The 12,742-nt window shown below is 49.6% G+C and overlaps 1 protein-coding gene across 1 annotated transcript in view; it reads right to left on the bottom strand.

Moving 5' to 3' along the window:
• The window catches only part of ABCB1 (ATP binding cassette subfamily B member 1), a 562,371-nt gene that overhangs the window by 433,691 nt on the left and 115,938 nt on the right, over positions 1–12,742 (bottom strand). The window lies entirely within an intron of this gene.

Genomic DNA, 12,742 nt, shown 5'->3' with positions numbered 1-12,742 from the left:
CCAATTCTTATACTGGGAAGGAAACAAGCTTCCGGGGACCGGTTTCTGGCATTTCAGCCGTCGTCGGCCCGGCTTGCTTGAATCCTGATGGTGCAATGAGCAAGGGACTCACATCTGAGTATACCCTTCCACGCTTATGGTGGACAAAATGATTCAGAAAAGGGGGTGGTGATGAACAGAGTGTCTGAATTAAGCAGACCACTCTTACCCAGTCCAAAGATCAGGGCTGGACCCATCACCGTTTTTAGCTCACTGCACCATCCCAGCTCAGAACCTGGCTACATGCAAATTAGTCTGTTCCTGTCCCAGTGCATGATGGGAACAGGGCAAACCAAACTACCAAGCCAATTCTTATACTGGGAAGGAAACAAGCTTCTGGGGACCGGTTTCTGGCATTTCAGCCGTCGTCGGCCCGGCTTGCTTGAATCCTGATGGTGCAATGAGCAAGGGACTCACATCTGAGTATACCCTTCCACGCTTATGGTGGACAAAATGATTCAGAAAAGGGGGTGGTGATGAACAGAGTGTCTGAATTAAGCAGACCACTCTTATCCAGTCCAAAGATCAGGGCTTGATCCATCACCGTTTTTTTGCTCACTGCACCATCCCAGCTCAGAACCTGGCTACATGCAAATTAGTCTGTTCCTGTCCCAGTGCATGATGGGAACAGGGCAAACCAAACTACCAAGCCAATTCTTATACTGGGAAGGAAACAAGCTTCCGGGGACCGGTTTCTGGCATTTCAGCCGTCGTCGGCCCGGCTTGCTTGAATCCTGATGGTGCAATGAGCAAGGGACTCACATCTGAGTATACCCTTCCACGCTTATGGTGGACAAAATGATTCAGAAAAGGGGGTGGTGATGAACAGAGTGTCTGAATTAAGCAGACCACTCTTACCCAGTCCAAAGATCAGGGCTTGATCCATCACCGTTTTTTTGCTCACTGCACCATCCCAGCTCAGAACCTGGCTACATGCAAATTAGTCTGTTCCTGTCCCAGTGCATGATGGGAACAGGGCAAACCAAACTACCAAGCCAATTCTTATACTGGGAAGGAAACAAGCTTCCGGGGACCGGTTTCTGGCATTTCAGCCGTCGTCGGCCCGGCTTGCTTGAATCCTGATGGTGCAATGAGCAAGGGACTCACATCTGAGTATACCCTTCCACGCTTATGGTGGACAAAATGATTCAGAAAAGGGGGTGGTGATAAACAGAGTGTCTGAATTAAGCAGACCACTCTTACCCAGTCCAAAGATCAGGGCTTGATCCATCACCGTTTTTTAGCTCACTGCACCATCCCAGCTCAGAACCTGGCTACATGCAAATTAGTCTGTTCCTGTCCCAGTGCATGATGGGAACAGGGCAAACCAAACTACCAAGCCAATTCTTATACTGGGAAGGAAACAAGCTTCCGGGGACCGGTTTCTGGCATTTCAGCCGTCGTCGGCCCGGCTTGCTTGAATCCTGATGGTGCAATGAGCAAGGGACTCACATCTGAGTATACCCTTCCACGCTTATGGTGGACAAAATGATTCAGAAAAGGGGGTGGTGATGAACAGAGTGTCTGAATTAAGCAGACCACTCTTACCCAGTCCAAAGATCAGGGCTTGATCCATCACCGTTTTTTTGCTCACTGCACCATCCCAGCTCAGAACCTGGCTACATGCAAATTAGTCTGTTCCTGTCCCAGTGCATGATGGGAACAGGGCAAACCAAACTACCAAGCCAATTCTTATACTGGGAAGGAAACAAGCTTCCGGGGACCGGTTTCTGGCATTTCAGCCGTCGTCGGCCCGGCTTGCTTGAATCCTGATGGTGCAATGAGCAAGGGACTCACATCTGAGTATACCCTTCCACGCTTATGGTGGACAAAATGATTCAGAAAAGGGGGTGGTGATGAACAGAGTGTCTGAATTAAGCAGACCACTCTTACCCAGTCCAAAGATCAGGGCTGGATCCATCACCGTTTTTTAGCTCACTGCACCATCCCAGCTCAGAACCTGGCTACATGCAAATTAGTCTGTTCCTGTCCCAGTGCATGATGGGAACAGGGCAAACCAAACTACCAAGCCAATTCTTATACTGGGAAGGAAACAAGCTTCCGGGGACCGGTTTCTGGCATTTCAGCCGTCGTCGGCCCGGCTTGCTTGAATCCTGATGGTGCAATGAGCAAGGGACTCACATCTGAGTATACCCTTCCACGCTTATGGTGGACAAAATGATTCAGAAAAGGGGGTGGTGATGAACAGAGTGTCTGAATTAAGCAGACCACTCTTACCCAGTCCAAAGATCAGGGCTTGATCCATCACCGTTTTTTTGCTCACTGCACCATCCCAGCTCAGAACCTGGCTACATGCAAATTAGTCTGTTCCTGTCCCAGTGCATGATGGGAACAGGGCAAACCAAACTACCAAGCCAATTCTTATACTGGGAAGGAAACAAGCTTCCGGGGACCGGTTTCTGGAATTTCAGCCGTCGTCGGCCCGGCTTGCTTGAATCCTGATGGTGCAATGAGCAAGGGACTCACATCTGAGTATACCCTTCCACGCTTATGGTGGACAAAATGATTCAGAAAAGGGGGTGGTGATGAACAGAGTGTCTGAATTAAGCAGACCACTCTTACTCAGTCCAAAGATCAGGGCTTGATCCATCACCGTTTTTTTGCTCACTGCACCATCCCAGCTCAGAACCTGGCTACATGCAAATTAGTCTGTTCCTGTCCCAGTGCATGATGGGAACAGGGCAAACCAAACTACCAAGCCAATTCTTATACTGGGAAGGAAACAAGCTTCCGGGGACCGGTTTCTGGCATTTCAGCCGTCGTCGGCCCGGCTTGCTTGAATCCTGATGGTGCAATGAGCAAGGGACTCACATCTGAGTATACCCTTCCACGCTTATGGTGGACAAAATGATTCAGAAAAGGGGGTGGTGATGAACAGAGTGTCTGAATTAAGCAGACCACTCTTACCCAGTCCAAAGATCAGGGCTTGATCCATCACCGTTTTTTAGCTCACTGCACCATCCCAGCTCAGAACCTGGCTACATGCAAATTAGTCTGTTCCTGTCCCAGTGCATGATGGGAACAGGGCAAACCAAACTACCAAGCCAATTCTTATACTGGGAAGGAAACAAGCTTCCGGGGACCGGTTTCTGGCATTTCAGCCGTCGTCGGCCCGGCTTGCTTGAATCCTGATGGTGCAATGAGCAAGGGACTCACATCTGAGTATACCCTTCCACGCTTATGGTGGACAAAATGATTCAGAAAAGGGGGTGGTGATGAACAGAGTGTCTGAATTAAGCAGACCACTCTTACCCAGTCCAAAGATCAGGGCTTGATCCATCACCGTTTTTTTGCTCACTGCACCATCCCAGCTCAGAACCTGGCTACATGCAAATTAGTCTGTTCCTGTCCCAGTGCATGATGGGAACAGGGCAAACCAAACTACCAAGCCAATTCTTATACTGGGAAGGAAACAAGCTTCCGGGGACCGGTTTCTGGCATTTCAGCCGTCGTCGGCCCGGCTTGCTTGAATCCTGATGGTGCAATGAGCAAGGGACTCACATCTGAGTATACCCTTCCACGCTTATGGTGGACAAAATGATTCAGAAAAGGGGGTGGTGATGAACAGAGTGTCTGAATTAAGCAGACCACTCTTACCCAGTCCAAAGATCAGGGCTTGATCCATCACCGTTTTTTAGCTCACTGCACCATCCCAGCTCAGAACCTGGCTACATGCAAATTAGTCTGTTCCTGTCCCAGTGCATGATGGGAACAGGGCAAACCAAACTACCAAGCCAATTCTTATACTGGGAAGGAAACAAGCTTCCGGGGACCGGTTTCTGGCATTTCAGCCGTCGTCGGCCCGGCTTGCTTGAATCCTGATGGTGCAATGAGCAAGGGACTCACATCTGAGTATACCCTTCCACGCTTATGGTGGACAAAATGATTCAGAAAAGGGGGTGGTGATGAACAGAGTGTCTGAATTAAGCAGACCACTCTTACCCAGTCCAAAGATCAGGGCTTGATCCATCACCGTTTTTTTGCTCACTGCACCATCCCAGCTCAGAACCTGGCTACATGCAAATTAGTCTGTTCCTGTCCCAGTGCATGATGGGAACAGGGCAAACCAAACTACCAAGCCAATTCTTATACTGGGAAGGAAACAAGCTTCCGGGGACCGGTTTCTGGCATTTCAGCCGTCGTCGGCCCGGCTTGCTTGAATCCTGATGGTGCAATGAGCAAGGGACTCACATCTGAGTATACCCTTCCACGCTTATGGTGGACAAAATGATTCAGAAAAGGGGGTGGTGATGAACAGAGTGTCTGAATTAAGCAGACCACTCTTACCCAGTCCAAAGATCAGGGCTTGATCCATCACCGTTTTTTAGCTCACTGCACCATCCCAGCTCAGAACCTGGCTACATGCAAATTAGTCTGTTCCTGTCCCAGTGCATGATGGGAACAGGGCAAACCAAACTACCAAGCCAATTCTTATACTGGGAAGGAAACAAGCTTCCGGGGACCGGTTTCTGGCATTTCAGCCGTCGTCGGCCCGGCTTGCTTGAATCCTGATGGTGCAATGAGCAAGGGACTCACATCTGAGTATACCCTTCCACGCTTATGGTGGACAAAATGATTCAGAAAAGGGGGTGGTGATGAACAGAGTGTCTGAATTAAGCAGACCACTCTTACCCAGTCCAAAGATCAGGGCTTGATCCATCACCGTTTTTTTGCTCACTGCACCATCCCAGCTCAGAACCTGGCTACATGCAAATTAGTCTGTTCCTGTCCCAGTGCATGATGGGAACAGGGCAAACCAAACTACCAAGCCAATTCTTATACTGGGAAGGAAACAAGCTTCCGGGGACCGGTTTCTGGCATTTCAGCCGTCGTCGGCCCGGCTTGCTTGAATCCTGATGGTGCAATGAGCAAGGGACTCACATCTGAGTATACCCTTCCACGCTTATGGTGGACAAAATGATTCAGAAAAGGGGGTGGTGATGAACAGAGTGTCTGAATTAAGCAGACCACTCTTACCCAGTCCAAAGATCAGGGCTTGATCCATCACCGTTTTTTTGCTCACTGCACCATCCCAGCTCAGAACCTGGCTACATGCAAATTAGTCTGTTCCTGTCCCAGTGCATGATGGGAACAGGGCAAACCAAACTACCAAGCCAATTCTTATACTGGGAAGGAAACAAGCTTCCGGGGACCGGTTTCTGGCATTTCAGCCGTCGTCGGCCCGGCTTGCTTGAATCCTGATGGTGCAATGAGCAAGGGACTCACATCTGAGTATACCCTTCCACGCTTATGGTGGACAAAATGATTCAGAAAAGGGGGTGGTGATGAACAGAGTGTCTGAATTAAGCAGACCACTCTTACCCAGTCCAAAGATCAGGGCTTGATCCATCACCGTTTTTTAGCTCACTGCACCATCCCAGCTCAGAACCTGGCTACATGCAAATTAGTCTGTTCCTGTCCCAGTGCATGATGGGAACAGGGCAAACCAAACTACCAAGCCAATTCTTATACTGGGAAGAAACAAGCTTCCGGGGACCGGTTTCTGGCATTTCAGCCGTCGTCGGCCCGGCTTGCTTGAATCCTGATGGTGCAATGAGCAAGGGACTCACATCTGAGTATACCCTTCCACGCTTATGGTGGACAAAATGATTCAGAAAAGGGGGTGGTGATAAACAGAGTGTCTGAATTAAGCAGACCACTCTTACCCAGTCCAAAGATCAGGGCTTGATCCATCACCGTTTTTTTGCTCACTGCACCATCCCAGCTCAGAACCTGGCTACATGCAAATTAGTCTGTTCCTGTCCCAGTGCATGATGGGAACAGGGCAAACCAAACTACCAAGCCAATTCTTATACTGGGAAGGAAACAAGCTTCCGGGGACCGGTTTCTGGCATTTCAGCCATCGTCGGCCCGGCTTGCTTGAATCCTGATGGTGCAATGAGCAAGGGACTCACATCTGAGTATACCCTTCCACGCTTATGGTGGACAAAATGATTCAGAAAAGGGGGTGGTGATGAACAGAGTGTCTGAATTAAGCAGACCACTCTTACCCAGTCCAAAGATCAGGGCTTGATACATCACCGTTTTTTAGCTCACTGCACCATCCCAGCTCAGAACCTGGCTACATGCAAATTAGTCTGTTCCTGTCCCAGTGCATGATGGGAACAGGGCAAACCAAACTACCAAGCCAATTCTTATACTGGGAAGGAAACAAGCTTCCGGGGACCGGTTTCTGGCATTTCAGCCGTCGTCGGCCCGGCTTGCTTGAATCCTGATGGTGCAATGAGCAAGGGACTCACATCTGAGTATACCCTTCCACGCTTATGGTGGACAAAATGATTCAGAAAAGGGGGTGGTGATGAACAGAGTATCTGAATTAAGCAGACCACTCTTACCCAGTCCAAAGATCAGGGCTTGATCCATCACCGTTTTTTAGCTCACTGCACCATCCCAGCTCAGAACCTGGCTACATGCAAATTAGTCTGTTCCTGTCCCAGTGCATGATGGGAACAGGGCAAACCAAACTACCAAGCCAATTTTTATACTGGGAAGAAACAAGCTTCCGGGGACCGGTTTCTGGCATTTCAGCCGTCGTCGGCCCGGCTTGCTTGAATCCTGATGGTGCAATGAGCAAGGGACTCACATCTGAGTATACCCTTCCACGCTTATGGTGGACAAAATGATTCAGAAAAGGGGGTGGTGATGAACAGAGTGTCTGAATTAAGCAGACCACTCTTACCCAGTCCAAAGATCAGGGCTTGATCCATCACCGTTTTTTAGCTCACTGCACCATCCCAGCTCAGAACCTGGCTACATGCAAATTAGTCTGTTCCTGTCCCAGTGCATGATGGGAACAGGGCAAACCAAACTACCAAGCCAATTCTTATACTGGGAAGGAAACAAGCTTCCGGGGACCGGTTTCTGGCATTTCAGCCGTCTTCGGCCCGGCTTGCTTGAATCCTGATGGTGCAATGAGCAAGGGACTCACATCTGAGTATACCCTTCCACGCTTATGGTGGACAAAATGATTCAGGAAAGGGGGTGGTGATGAACAGAGTTTCTGAATTAAGCAGACCACTCTTACCCAGTCCAAAGATCAGGGCTTGATCCATCACCGTTTTTTAGCTCACTGCACCATCCCAGCTCAGAACCTGGCTACATGCAAATTAGTCTGTTCCTGTCCCAGTGCATGATGGGAACAGGGCAAACCAAACTACCAAGCCAATACTTATACTGGGAAGGAAACAAGCTTCCGGGGACCGGTTTCTGGCATTTCAGCCGTCGTCGGCCCGGCTTGCTTGAATCCTGATGGTGCAATGAGCAAGGGACTCACATCTGAGTATACCCTTCCACGCTTATGGTGGACAAAATGATTCAGAAAAGGGGGTGGTGATGAACAGAGTGTCTGAATTAAGCAGACCACTCTTACCCAGTCCAAAGATCAGGGCTTGATCCATCACCGTTTTTTTGCTCACTGCACCATCCCAGCTCAGAACCTGGCTACATGCAAATTAGTCTGTTCCTGTCCCAGTGCATGATGGGAACAGGGCAAACCAAACTACCAAGCCAATTCTTATACTGGGAAGGAAACAAGCTTCCGGGGACCGGTTTCTGGCATTTCAGCCGTCGTCGGCCCGGCTTGCTTGAATCCTGATGGTGCAATGAGCAAGGGACTCACATCTGAGTATACCCTTCCACGCTTATGGTGGACAAAATGATTCAGAAAAGGGGGTGGTGATGAACAGAGTGTCTGAATTAAGCAGACCACTCTTACCCAGTCCAAAGATCAGGGCTTGATCCATCACCGTTTTTTAGCTCACTGCACCATCCCAGCTCAGAACCTGGCTACATGCAAATTAGTCTGTTCCTGTCCCAGTGCATGATGGGAATAGGGCAAACCAAACTACCAAGCCAATTCTTATACTGGGAAGGAAACAAGCTTCCGGGGACCGGTTTCTGGCATTTCAGCCGTCGTCGGCCCGGCTTGCTTGAATCCTGATGGTGCAATGAGCAAGGGACTCACATCTGAGTATACCCTTCCACGCTTATGGTGGACAAAATGATTCAGAAAAGGGGGTGGTGATGAACAGAGTGTCTGAATTAAGCAGACCACTCTTACCCAGTCCAAAGATCAGGGCTTGATCCATCACCGTTTTTTTGCTCACTGCACCATCCCAGCTCAGAACCTGGCTACATGCAAATTAGTCTGTTCCTGTCCCAGTACATGATGGGAACAGGGCAAACCAAACTACCAAGCCAATTCTTATACTGGGAAGGAAACAAGCTTCCGGGGACCGGTTTCTGGCATTTCAGCCGTCGTTGGCCCGGCTTGCTTGAATCCTGATGGTGCAATGAGCAAGGGACTCACATCTGAGTATACCCTTCCACGCTTATGGTGGACAAAATGATTCAGAAAAGGGGGTGGTGATGAACAGAGTGTCTGAATTAAGCAGACCACTCTTACCCAGTCCAAAGATCAGGGCTTGATCCATCACCGTTTTTTAGCTCACTGCACCATCCCAGCTCAGAACCTGGCTACATGCAAATTAGTCTGTTCCTGTCCCAGTGCATGATGGGAACAGGGCAAACCAAACTACCAAGCCAATTCTTATACTGGGAAGAAACAAGCTTCCGGGGACCGGTTTCTGGCATTTCAGCCGTCGTCGGCCCGGCTTGCTTGAATCCTGATGGTGCAATGAGCAAGGGACTCACATCTGAGTATACCCTTCCACGCTTATGGTGGACAAAATGATTCAGAAAAGGGGGTGGTGATGAACAGAGTGTCTGAATTAAGCAGACCACTCTTACCCAGTCCAAAGATCAGGGCTTGATACATCACCGTTTTTTAGCTCACTGCACCATCCCAGCTCAGAACCTGGCTACATGCAAATTAGTCTGTTCCTGTCCCAGTGCATGATGGGAACAGGGCAAACCAAACTACCAAGCCAATTCTTATACTGGGAAGGAAACAAGCTTCCGGGGACCGGTTTCTGGCATTTCAGCCGTCGTCGGCCCGGCTTGCTTGAATCCTGATGGTGCAATGAGCAAGGGACTCACATCTGAGTATACCCTTCCACGCTTATGGTGGACAAAATGATTCAGAAAAGGGGGTGGTGATGAACAGAGTATCTGAATTAAGCAGACCACTCTTACCCAGTCCAAAGATCAGGGCTTGATCCATCACCGTTTTTTAGCTCACTGCACCATCCCAGCTCAGAACCTGGCTACATGCAAATTAGTCTGTTCCTGTCCCAGTGCATGATGGGAACAGGGCAAACCAAACTACCAAGCCAATTCTTATACTGGGAAGAAACAAGCTTCCGGGGACCGGTTTCTGGCATTTCAGCCGTCGTCGGCCCGGCTTGCTTGAATCCTGATGGTGCAATGAGCAAGGGACTCACATCTGAGTATACCCTTCCACGCTTATGGTGGACAAAATGATTCAGAAAAGGGGGTGGTGATGAACAGAGTGTCTGAATTAAGCAGACCACTCTTACCCAGTCCAAAGATCAGGGCTTGATCCATCACCGTTTTTTAGCTCACTGCACCATCCCAGCTCAGAACCTGGCTACATGCAAATTAGTCTGTTCCTGTCCCAGTGCATGATGGGAACAGGGCAAACCAAACTACCAAGCCAATTCTTATACTGGGAAGGAAACAAGCTTCCGGGGACCGGTTTCTGGCATTTCAGCCGTCTTCGGCCCGGCTTGCTTGAATCCTGATGGTGCAATGAGCAAGGGACTCACATCTGAGTATACCCTTCCACGCTTATGGTGGACAAAATGATTCAGGAAAGGGGGTGGTGATGAACAGAGTGTCTGAATTAAGCAGACCACTCTTACCCAGTCCAAAGATCAGGGCTTGATCCATCACCGTTTTTTAGCTCACTGCACCATCCCAGCTCAGAACCTGGCTACATGCAAATTAGTCTGTTCCTGTCCCAGTGCATGATGGGAACAGGGCAAACCAAACTACCAAGCCAATTCTTATACTGGGAAGGAAACAAGCTTCCGGGGACCGGTTTCTGGCATTTCAGCCGTCGTCGGCCCGGCTTGCTTGAATCCTGATGGTGCAATGAGCAAGGGACTCACATCTGAGTATACCCTTCCACGCTTATGGTGGACAAAATGATTCAGAAAAGGGGGTGGTGATGAACAGAGTGTCTGAATTAAGCAGACCACTCTTACCCAGTCCAAAGATCAGGGCTTGATCCATCACCGTTTTTTAGCTCACTGCACCATCCCAGCTCAGAACCTGGCTACATGCAAATTAGTCTGTTCCTGTCCCAGTGCATGATGGGAACAGGGCAAACCAAACTACCAAGCCAATTCTTATACTGGGAAGGAAACAAGCTTCCGGGGACTGGTTTCTGGCATTTCAGCCGTCGTCGGCCCGGCTTGCTTGAATCCTGATGGTGCAATGAGCAAGGGACTCACATCTAAGTATACCCTACCACGCTTATGGTGGACAAAATGATTCAGAAAAGGGGGTGGTGTTGAACAGAGTGTCTGAATTAAGCAGACCACTCTTACCCAGTCCAAAGATCAGGGCTTGATCCATCACCGTTTTTTAGCTCACTGCACCATCCCAGCTCAGAACCTGGGTACATGCAAATTAGTCTGTTCCTGTCCCATTGCATGATGGGAACAGGGCAAACCAAACTACCAAGCCAATTCTTATACTGGGAAGGAAACAAGCTTCCGGGGACCGGTTTCTGGCATTTCAGCCGTCGTCGGCCCGGCTTGCTTGAATCCTGATGGTGCAATGAGCAAGGGACTCACATCTGAGTATACCCTTTCACGCTTATGGTGGACAAAATGATTCAGAAAAGGGGGTGGTGATGAACAGAGTGTCTGAATTAAGCAAACCACTCTTACCCAGTCCAAAGATCAGGGCTTGATCCATCACCGTTTTTTCTGAATTGTTTTTGGCCACTATAGGTGTGGCAGGGTATACTCAGACTTGAGTCCCTTGCTCACTGCTCCATCAGGATTCAAGCAAGCCGGGCCGACGACGGCTGAAATGCCAGAAACCGGTCCCCGGAAGCTTGTCTCCTTTCTGGTGAAGAATTGGCTTGGTAGTTTGGTCTGCCCTGTTCCCATGATGCACTGGGCCAGGGACAGACTAATTTGCATATAGCCAGGTTCTGAGCTGGGATGGGGCAGTGAGCTAAATAACGGTGATGGATCAAGCCCTGATCTTTGGACTGGGTAAGAGTGGTCTGCTTAATTCAGACACTCTGTTCATCACCACCCCCTTTTCTGAATCATTTTTGGCCACTATAGGTGTGGCAGGGTATACTCAGACATGAGTCCCTTGCTCACTGCTCCATCAGGATTCAAGCAAGCCGGGCCGACGACGGCTGAAATGCCAGAAACCGGTCCCCGGAAGCTTGTCTCCTTTCTGGTGAAGAATTGGATTGGTAGTTTGGTCTGCCCTCTTTCCATGATGCACTGGGCCAGGGACAGACTAATTTGCATATAGCCAGGTTCTGAGCTGGGATGGGGCAGTGAGCTAAATAACAGTGATGGATCAAGCCCTGATCTTTGGACTGGGTAAGAGTGGTCTGCTTAATTCAGACACTCTGTTCATCACCACCCCCTTTTCTGAATCGTTTTTGGCCACTATAGGTGTGGCAGGGTATACTCAGACATGAGTCCCTTGCTCACTGCTCCATCAGGATTCAAGCAAGCCGGGCCGACGACGGCTGAAATGCCAGAAACCGGTCCCCGGAAGCTTGTCTCCTTTCTGGTGAAGAATTGGCTTGGTAGTTTGGTCTGCTCTGTTCCCATGATGCACTGGGCCAGGGACAGACTAATTTGCATATAGCCAGGTTCTGAGCTGGGATGGGGCAGTGAGCTAAATAACGGTGATGGATCCAGCCCTGATCTTTGGACTGGGTAAGAGTGGTCTGCTTAATTCAGACACTCTGTTCATCACCACCCCCTTTTCTGAATCGTTTTTGGCCACTATAGGTGTGGCAGGGTATACTCAGACATGAGTCCCTTGCTCACTGCTCCATCAGGATTCAAGCAAGCCGGGCCGACGACGGCTGAAATGCCAGAAACCGGTCCCCGGAAGCTTGTCTCCTTTCTGGTGAAGAATTGGCTTGGTAGTTTGGTCTGCCCTGTTCCCATGATGCACTGGGCCAGGGACAGACTAATTTGCATATAGCCAGGTCCTGAGCTGGGATGGGGCAGTGAGCTACATAACGGTGATGGATCAAGCCCTGATCTTTGGACTGGGTAAGAGTGGTCTGCTTAATTCAGACACTCTGTTCATCACCACCCCCTTTTCTGAATCGTTTTTGGCCACTATAGGTGTGGCAGGGTATACTCAGACATGAGTCCCTTGCTCACTGCTCCATCAGGATTCAAGCAAGCCGGGCCGACGACGGCTGAAATGCCAGTAACCGGTCCCCGGAAGCTTGTCTCCTTTCTGGTGAAGAATTGGCTTGGTAGTTTGGTCTGCCCTGTTCCCATGATGCACTGGGCCAGGGACAGACTAATTTGCATATAGCCAGGTTCTGAGCTGGGATGGGGCAGTGAGCTAAATAACGGTGATGGATCAAGCCCTGATCTTTGGACTGGGTAAGAGTGGTCTGCTTAATTCAGACACTCTGTTCATCACCACCCCCTTTTCTGAATCGTTTTTGACCACTATAGGTGTGGCAGGGTATACTCAGACATGAGTCCCTTGCTCACTGCTCCATCAGGATTCA

The sequence above is a fragment of the Lissotriton helveticus genome, chromosome 10, assembly GCF_964261635.1.
Source record: "Lissotriton helveticus chromosome 10, aLisHel1.1, whole genome shotgun sequence".
Classification (NCBI taxonomy): domain Eukaryota; kingdom Metazoa; phylum Chordata; class Amphibia; order Caudata; family Salamandridae; genus Lissotriton; species Lissotriton helveticus.
This window is presented reverse-complemented; position numbering and strand designations above follow the sequence as displayed.